Here is a 9245-nt window from a genome sequence, read left to right as displayed (position 1 = left end):
TGTGTGGAGTCGCCTGTGGGTTTGGCTCTGGAAGGGTGCCGTGTGGCCAATTAATTCTGAAAGAATTTCGCGTGGCAGTAAGTCCCGCTGGGAGAATATGAACGCGAAGAGGGAGTGAATGACGACGGTGAGGGATAAGGCTGGCTTAAATTCGCTCTGAAGATTAGTATCGCGCGGCTGCATTGCCCCTCCCAAGGCCAGAAGTCAAATAAGAAATGAGAAAAAAAAAATGCACCCGTGCGAGGATGACCGGCTCTTCGGCTTCCTGCGGCCTCCCGTGACTCAAAGCTGAGTGTACTATACGAGAAAACATGTAAACAAAGTCACTGCACAGTGTGAATTGATCTTTCGCCAAATGTTTACCCTCAGATATGGGAGTTCAGAGGACAACCTTTTAAGTAGGGAAGAGTTGGGGTGCGCAGGTGGCTTTAGCAGCCTCACAAAGTGTTCTGGTTTTCATCTGTTTGAAGGTGAGTAACATTTATACCAGTGTCTGTGAAGTCACCCATCTGATAGGATGCTTGGCAAATCTGAATACTAAATATCAGGTGTTTGCAAATTACATATACCAGGATATGTAGTTTGAGAACCAAGAATAGGAAGGAATGCAAGGCTACACCATTAGTCATTTTTGATAGACTTGCACTGAGAATAAGCAATACTTAATAAAAATTTTAATTAGCATCACTAAAAGAATCACCAAACGCCACTTGCTAGTTATTATTGGCAGATTTTAAAAATCTTACCTCATTGTTTATATATAAAAGGAATAATAATTTGGTGATTACTTCTCCGTTATCATCTTACATGTATTCATCTGTAAAACACACCTACCTTGGGGGGATGTGTGGAGTTAATGAGATATAAAGTATGTAAAACTTTAACCAAAGCACTTTTCCATGACTATCTCAAGGTATTATCCGTACATACATGCAAACAAGAATCACGATAATTGGCCAATAATAACTAGCAAGTGAATGGAGCCCCAGGCATAGATCGTTAAGGCAGATTATGTAATTTCTGAGTGGCTGAACTGGAATTTGGTCCAGGTCTGCTGGATTCTGAGACTGGGGCTCTTTAACCCCCATGAAACTCATAATGTGTTTCACAGGCTGTCAGGCACACCTGTGCACAGCAGGTGGGACCAGAAATGAAAGCCCTAATCCCTGCCGGGAAGGTTTACACAGTTAAATGGTGGAGAGGAACAAGTCCATTTAACCGTTTCAGAAAAGTAGAAGATTAGTATCTCTCATTATTAGAATTGAGCTGGGTACATTGCTCAGTAGCTTTGCATATTCTCTTACAGAACCTGGTAGAATATGTTTAAAAGAAAATCAACGTGACTTTTTTTTGAAAGGATTTTCTGCGTAAAGTCATACATCACACTTACTCCTCCTGTAGGGAGGTTTTGTTTCTTTGCCCTTTGCTCTTCATCTTTTGCCTTGTTTTTCTTGGTTAGAAAGAAGTTGGGCTAATTCAAAACCCCTCTGTGTCTGTCAAAGTGGAATGCTACTGAAAGCAAAACTGCAGGTTCAGAAAAAATTAAATAATATTATCTGAAGCTATTATTGAGTACCATGGACCAGGCACAGTGCTAAGCATTTTACATGTGTTAACTCATTTAATCCTGATAACCTCATAAGGTATGCATTATTATTACTATACTCACAAGAGAACAGTAATATATAGGGCAACAGACAGGTCCCCTATCCAAATAGTTTGGAATAGGTAGAGTAGATGGAAATTAGCTTTCCATCTAAAGTTCAAGTATAAAAGAGATATATAATGTATTTGACCAGCTATAGAAAGTCACCCTAGAGAGGAAAAATAGCTTCGCTGCCAATCCCTGACTGTAATCAGACTGAATATATTAACAAATCTAAAAAAGGAATTTTCAAGAAGAAAAACAAAAAATTCCAAAACACAGAAATAATATATCCACTATTTCTGCCAGGAGGCAATAAATCTAGAATTAAAAAGCAAAATAAAAACATAGAAAAAATCCCCAACTACTTGAAATTAAAAAAAAATCTGTCCCCCAAACTCTGATCAAAAAGAAAATCAAATATTACATACTGAAGAATGTTAATAAAATATTGCAAACATTAATATTAATAAATTAAACATTAATAAATATTAACCCCTTAGAAAAATTCATAGCCTTAATTCAAGTCAACAAGTATTTATTAAATCCCTGCTGTAGGAAACCTGTTGAAGCTGGGGCAGTTTATAAGATGACTCCCAACCAATTCCAGAGCTGGATTGAATCCTGAACCTTTTATTTATATAATCCAATAATTTTTTTTAACATCAGTTTGAGCTGACTTTCCCTTGTTTAGGATGAAAAGAGCTTTTAAGGAATAGAGGACCTCTTTTCTCTTGCGACACTTTCTTCCTTTGGTCAATTAATCTATGACAAAGGAAGCAAGAATATACAATGGAGAAAAGACAGTCTCTTCAATAAGTGGTGCTGGGAAAACTGGACAGCTACATGTAAAAGAATGATATTAGAACATTCTCTAACACTACACACAAAAATAAACTCAAAATGGATTAAAGATCTAAATGTAAGACAGGATACTATAAAACTCCTAAAGGAAAACATAGGCAGAACACTCTTTGACATAAATAGCAGCCATATTTTTTTGGATCCATCTCCTAGAGTAATGGAAATAAAAACAAAAATAAACAAATGGGACTCAAAGGAAACCATAAACAAAATGAAAAAGCCTATGAACTGGGAGAAAATATTTGCAAATGATGCTACTGACAAGGGATTAATTTTCAAAATATACAAACAGCCCATGAGGCTTAATATCAAAAAAAAAAAAACCAACTCAATCAAAAAATGGGCAGAAGACCTAAATAGACATTTCTCCAAAGAAGACATACAGACAGCCAACAGGCATGTGAAAAGATGCTTAACATCACTAATTATTAGAGAAATTCATTTCAAAACCACAGTGAGGTACCACGTCACACCAGTAAAAATGGCCATCATTAAAAAGTCTACAAATAATAAATGCTAGAGAGGGTGTGGATAAAAATGAACCCTCGTACACTGTTGTTGAGCATGTAAATTGGTGCAGCCACTATAGAAAACAGTATGGAGGCTCCTTAAAAAACCAAAAATAGAGCTACCATATGATCCTGCAGTCCCACTACTGGGTACATACCTGGAGAAAACTCTAATATGAAAAGATACATGCACTCAATGTTCTGGTGGCACTATTCACAATAGCCAAGACATAGAAACAACCTAAATGTCCATAGACAGATGAATGGATAAAGTTGTAGTACACATATACAATGGAACACTACTCAGCCATAAGGAAGAATGAAATAATGCCATTTGTAGCAACATGGATAGACCTAGATTATCATATTAAGTGAAGTTAAGTCAGACAAAGACAAATATCATATGATATCACTTATATGTGGAATCTAAAAAAAATACAAATGAACTTATTTACAAAACAGAAATTAGACTCATAGACATAGAAAACAAGACATACATACTACTGTAGATAAAATAGGTAAACAACAAGGACGTACTGTATAGCACAGGGAACTATACTCAATATCTTGTAATAACCTATAAGGAAAAATATCTGAAAAAGAATGTGTATATATATATGTATATATATACACATATATACACATATATATACACATATACACATATATACATATATATATGTACAACTGAATCACTTTGCTGTACACTTGAAACACAACATTGTAAATTAACTATACTTAAATTAAAAAAACTTTAAAAGAAGAATATCGTCTTCGCAGCGTTGTTGTAAGTGTTCAAGACTGGCTGCTGAGGCTGGAGGCTGGCACAGATTTGGCACTGGTGGGCACAGAGAAATGGTAGCGGGGATTGGGGGGAAGCCCTTGGATGAGAACACGAGTTAGAGTGTGGAACAGAGGTCCCCAAATCTCCCATGCATCTGCCTCATGGATGGGAAGCATTTAAAAGTACAGACTTCGAGCCCTATCCTGAAGCTACTAAATCAGAATCTTTGGAGGTGGGGATCTAGGAATGTGACTTCTGGATGATGTCCCACAGCAAATCTAAAGCCAGTCTGGGGACTTCCCTGGTGGCACAGTGGATAAGACTCCACGCTCCCAATGCAGGGGACTGGTCAGGGAACAAGATCCCACATGCATGCCGCAACTGAGAGTTTGCATGCTGCAACTAAGGAGCCCAAGTGCTGCAACTAATTAGCTGGGAGCTGCAACTAAGGAGCCCACCTGCCACAACTAAGACCCAGTGCAGCCAAATAAATAAATAAATAAATATTTACTAAATAAATAAATAAAATAAAATAAAACCAGTCTGACTAGTGTTTAAGCACTACCAGAAAAGAAAAGGAAGCAAAGTTTGTGTGAGAAGAGAGTGGGCCAGAGGCACAGGCAAATGTTAAGATTCAGTGGGTAAAATACTGAATTGTCATTAGTATTTATTTCTGTTACTTAATTTTGTGCTTTACTCTTTTGTGCTGTCTGCTCTATTGTTTAAAGCTTATGCTAATTTTTTATTTATTTTTGTTGTTGTTGTTGCGGTACACGGGCCTCTCACTGTTGTAGCCTCTCCCGCTGAGGAGCATAGGCTCCGGACGCGCAGGCCCAGCGGCCATGGCTCACGGGCCCAGCCGCTCCGCGGCATGTGGAATCTTCCCGGACCCGGGCACGAACCCGCGTCCCCTGCATCGGCAGACGGACTCTCAACCACTGCGCCACCAGGGAAGCCCTAATTTTTTTTTTTTAAGTGCACTTTTAAGAAAATTTAGGGCAACTGAATAGTAAAACATGCTCTACCAGTGTATAGAAAATATTCATGTTAGACCATGATTAAAATGAACAAAACAAGCAAACAAAACTCAAATTTTACTTGTTGTTCATATATCAAAATATTCAGATGAAAATGAAGGCCAACCAGCAATATTATAATCCTCATAAATTATATAACTGGCCGATACCAAATTCACTCTTGTAGATAAAATCTATGGACTGTTTAATATAGTCCAGGCACTGCTCTTGGTAGATATTATCATGATCTCCATCTTGCTTACTAGGAAACTGAAGCTTAGGAAGTTTAGGTAATTATCCTAAAATCACATAGCTAATGAGTGACAGAGGTCAGAGGTCAGTAGGAAAGCTGATGCCCCAGCAGGGACAGCAGTAGAATTTGTCTGGGTGTGGGAGGCCATGCCAGCTCATGTGTACTCACGGTACCTGAAGATCAGGAGCCTGTAGGCAAAGCCAACCCACAGTCGAGGCCGACAGAAAAACACACTGGTTGCTTCACCTGTGACTGAGCACATTTGGTAGCAACTTGCTATCTCCACTGTAAAGATGGTTATTGAAGTTAAAGAAATTTCCTGTTGTATTTAGGTTCACCAATGGTCAGAACATTGATACACGACTGTAAAGTAAAACCAAGCGGAGGGAAGTGCCGGTCTCAAACACCAGAAGTTAGGTTGAGTGTTTGTGTAAAAGAAAGGACTCTACACGCAGAGAGAGAAGAGAAAGGACCAACGATAGTCCATATCTGTGGACTGATATGATCTGCAAGGTAACTCTGATAGAATTATTTTTTAATTTATTTCACACAATTATCTAAAACAAGGGTCCGCAAATGACAACCCATGTGCCAAATTAGGTCCGCCACATTTTTTGTAAGTAAAATTTTGTTGGAACATAGGCACACTCACTAATCTATGTACTATGATTGCTCTCACACCACAATGTCATGATTGAGAAATGGCAACAGACATTATGTGGTCTGCAAAGATGAAAACATTACTATCTGAACCTTTATAGCAAAACTTTGCTGATCTCTGCTGTAAAACATATTTCACAAATCTAGGTTTAAGATTTAAAATTTTAAAGAGATAAACGCAGTCTTGATACACATCTGAGAGCCCTTATTTCCTTGGATCACAGGTATCAAACACCTGGGGAGGTAAAACCACTTGAGAAGGAACAAAGTATAAGAGAATTCAGTTGGACCAGGATCTTTGACTTACAAGGTCAATTTTTCCTCCAGAGAATGAACTTTGTTCACTGCAAGGGTACATGTATAAATATTCCAGCTCAGAAAACACTGTATTGCACTTGGGTAAGCAAAAGTGCAAAGCAATTGTGACATAGTTTGCCTTTTGCAAACCTGATCTCCTGGATTTTTTTTTATAAATTTATTTATTTTATTTAATTTATTTATTTTTGGTTGCGTTGGGTCTTCATTGCTGCACGTGGGCTTTCTCTAGGTGCAGTGAGCGGGGGCTACTCTTCGTTGTGGCGCACGGGCTTCTCATTGCGGTGGCTTCTCTTGTTGCAGAATACAGGCTCTAGGCGCGCAGTCTTCAATAGTTGTGGCGCACGGGCTTAGTTGCTCCACTGCATGTGGAATCTTCCCAGACCAGGGATTGAACCTGTGTCCCCTGCATTGGCAGGTGGATTCTTAACCACCGCACCACCAGGGGAGTCCCTAATCTCCTGTTTCTGATTTCACATTTTCTCTCTTAAGAACTTGTATTGTGTTTCCATAAATTTGTCAGTAAGGGCCTGCTCTGTGTCAGAGATAATTCTAAAATATTTACATTCATAATCTGACCACTTCTTCTTTATCTCCTTCCCCCTTTTCTCTCCCTTTTCTGTCACAGAATTAGAGCTGTTAATTTTCAGCTGGGCACATCAGAGTCCAGAAAAACAGACATTTCCCAGGCACTCTGATAGCTAGAGCTCTGAATGGACTTGGGTCCTGCCAATAAGATGTACTCGTGAGAGATCTGAAAAGATGTCAAAATCATGCTTTACTGCTTCTGCAATTCTAGGCAGGCTTCTGTCTTCCAATGCCCTGCCCCAGTTTAAGGTTGCCTTATGATCCTGATGGTTTCCCAACAGCTGTAGGAACATCTGCATTGTTGGCTCCACACTGTTGTACTGTTCAGAAAGTATTTCTTCAACCTTCCAACTGATTCTCTAAGCAATAACAAAACCTGTACTAAATCTTTTTCTGATTAGACTAGTTAAAATGGCTTCTGTTCTTTGCAAGTGAACGTTGACCAATACAAAATTTGGAATTTAGAAATGGGGTGATGCCCTAAAGGATATTAATGTACGTTTTCTTGACTTAGCAGTCCAAGAAGCAGATGATGAGGACAGGTAGCAGTAGGTCCTCCTTATCCACGAGTTCTGCATTCACCAATTCAACCGCAGAACCTGAAGATACTGAGGGCAAGCTGTATCTCTGCTAAGGAAAGGATAATCTAAAGCTGTAGCAGAATCTCAACCTGTGTCAGAGAATCTAAAATATTTGTAAGCCTGACAATTTGGTGCTTCACAGCATTAAAAAATGTCCACTGTGTCTGTACCTCCACACTGAAGTGATAATAAAAGTTAGCTGTGAAGGAGTACAGTGGCCCCAACTATTTACAAGAATCTCTAGAAAGCCTTCTGGGCTGGGCAAGAAGAATCAGTACAGCAGCACAGATCAGATTAAGGGTTGTGCCCTACCACTCAAGACCCTTATTTTAGGGCATTATGGAAGCTGCCTCTATTAGTTGCTAGGGCTGCTATAAAAAAGTACTGCAAACTGGGTGACTTAAACAACGGAAATTTATTGTCTTACAATTCTAGAGGCTAGAAGTTTGAGATCAAGGTGTCCATAGAGTGGTTTCTTCTGAGAGCTGAGAGGGAAAATATGTTCCATGGCTCTCCCCTGGCTTCTGGTGGTTTACTGACAACCTCTGGTGTTCCTTGGCTTGTGGCTGCATCACCTTGATCTCTGCCTTTATCTTCACGTGACATTGTACCTGTGGGCATGACTGCATCCAAATTTCCCCTTTTTTATAAGGACACCAGTCATACTGGGTTAGGGCTCACCCAAATGATCTCATTTCAACTTGATTACCACTGTAAAGATCTTGTCTTCAAATAAGGTCACATTCTGAGGTACTGGGAGTTAAGAATCAAACATATCATTTTGGGGGGGACACAATTCAACCCATAAACACCATAATTAGGTTGAAAAGAGGCTGTGCAGATCATAGCAGGTAATAATTAAAACGATCTGCAGACTTTTATATATATACGTGTATTTGATTGATAAATATATATAATATATAAGTGTGTCTACACATGTACACACACGTGTATACACACATGTGTATATGCACATGTGTGTATATACACATATATACATGTGTGTATGTGCGCGCGCACACACACACACATAATGTCTAGATGATTTCTTTGGGTACAATTTTTACACTGCAACTGACCACAAGAAAGACTGGATGCCTATTAAGTTAAGAGGAAATTCTTTACCAGAGAAACAGTAAACCTGGCCTGCCAAAGCCTGACTGAGTACAATGCAAACTTAAGTACCCAAACCTACACCAGCAAAAAGTAGGATGTGAAAGTTTTGCAGCCCCAAGAAGGGCAGACTCTCCAATGCCCAATGAAGCTGTGATCGAGGAGGCTAATGGACAAAGAAGGACCTCCAAGAAAACAAAGCCAGTAGTCATGGAGATGATAGAGGAACCAGAGGTTTTGGATGGGCTAACCTAGAAAATTATAATAGTCTATTGACAGGGCAGACATCTCTGAAATTTCTGCCCATTACAATATTTTTTTTTGGAAGGGAACTTTTTGTTATAGTTATCCTGTTCCTATTCCACCATAGAAGTGGTGTGTGTGTGTGTGTGTGTGTGTGCGCGCTGGGCATGGGGGAATAACTGACCAGTCACTTCCTGGATCATCTGTCCACAGGTAGCCACATCTGGACCTAATGGAGAGAACTTTGTGTCACTCAGTTATCCTGGTCTTTGAGCTGGGTTTAGTCTCTGAAAGATGGAACTTTGAAGTCATACCTCTTAGGTAAGGGATGAATTTTCCCTATTTGGGAAAAAGGGTGCTCACAGATCTCAGGGATGGAAGTGGTGGTCTATGGCAGACTGCTAGATGTCCTCCAATAGCTGTTCTTCCCCTTTCTTTTAATCTATGATGATAGAACCTCCAATGTTTTATTTGGACATAAGGTCACTCCAGGGCTTCCCTGGTGGTGCAGTGGTTGAGGGTCTGCCTGCCGATGCAGGGGACACGGGTTCGTGCCCCAGTCCGGGAAGATCCCACATGCCGCGGAGCGGCTGGGCCCGTGAGCCATGGCCGCTGAGCCTGCGCGTCCGGAGCCTGTGCTCCGCAACGGGAGAGGCCGCAACAGTGAGAGGCCC

The 9245-nt window shown here is 40.0% G+C and overlaps 1 long non-coding RNA gene across 1 annotated transcript; it reads left to right on the top strand.

Moving 5' to 3' along the window:
• The first annotated feature begins 6 nt into the window (after nt 1-6).
• LOC113613683 (uncharacterized) lies at nt 7-9076 on the top strand. Its single transcript, XR_003430339.1, has 3 exons — nt 7-470; nt 5404-5584; nt 8785-9076. It is a non-coding gene; the product is annotated as an uncharacterized LOC113613683 (long non-coding RNA).
• The last annotated feature ends 169 nt before the right edge of the window (nt 9077-9245 follow it).

Source organism: Aethalodelphis obliquidens, unplaced genomic scaffold (assembly GCF_003676395.1).
Source record: "Aethalodelphis obliquidens isolate GAN/ISIS:26980383/991018 unplaced genomic scaffold, ASM367639v1 scaffold4, whole genome shotgun sequence".
In the NCBI taxonomy this organism is placed as follows: domain Eukaryota; kingdom Metazoa; phylum Chordata; class Mammalia; order Artiodactyla; family Delphinidae; genus Aethalodelphis; species Aethalodelphis obliquidens.
This window is presented reverse-complemented; position numbering and strand designations above follow the sequence as displayed.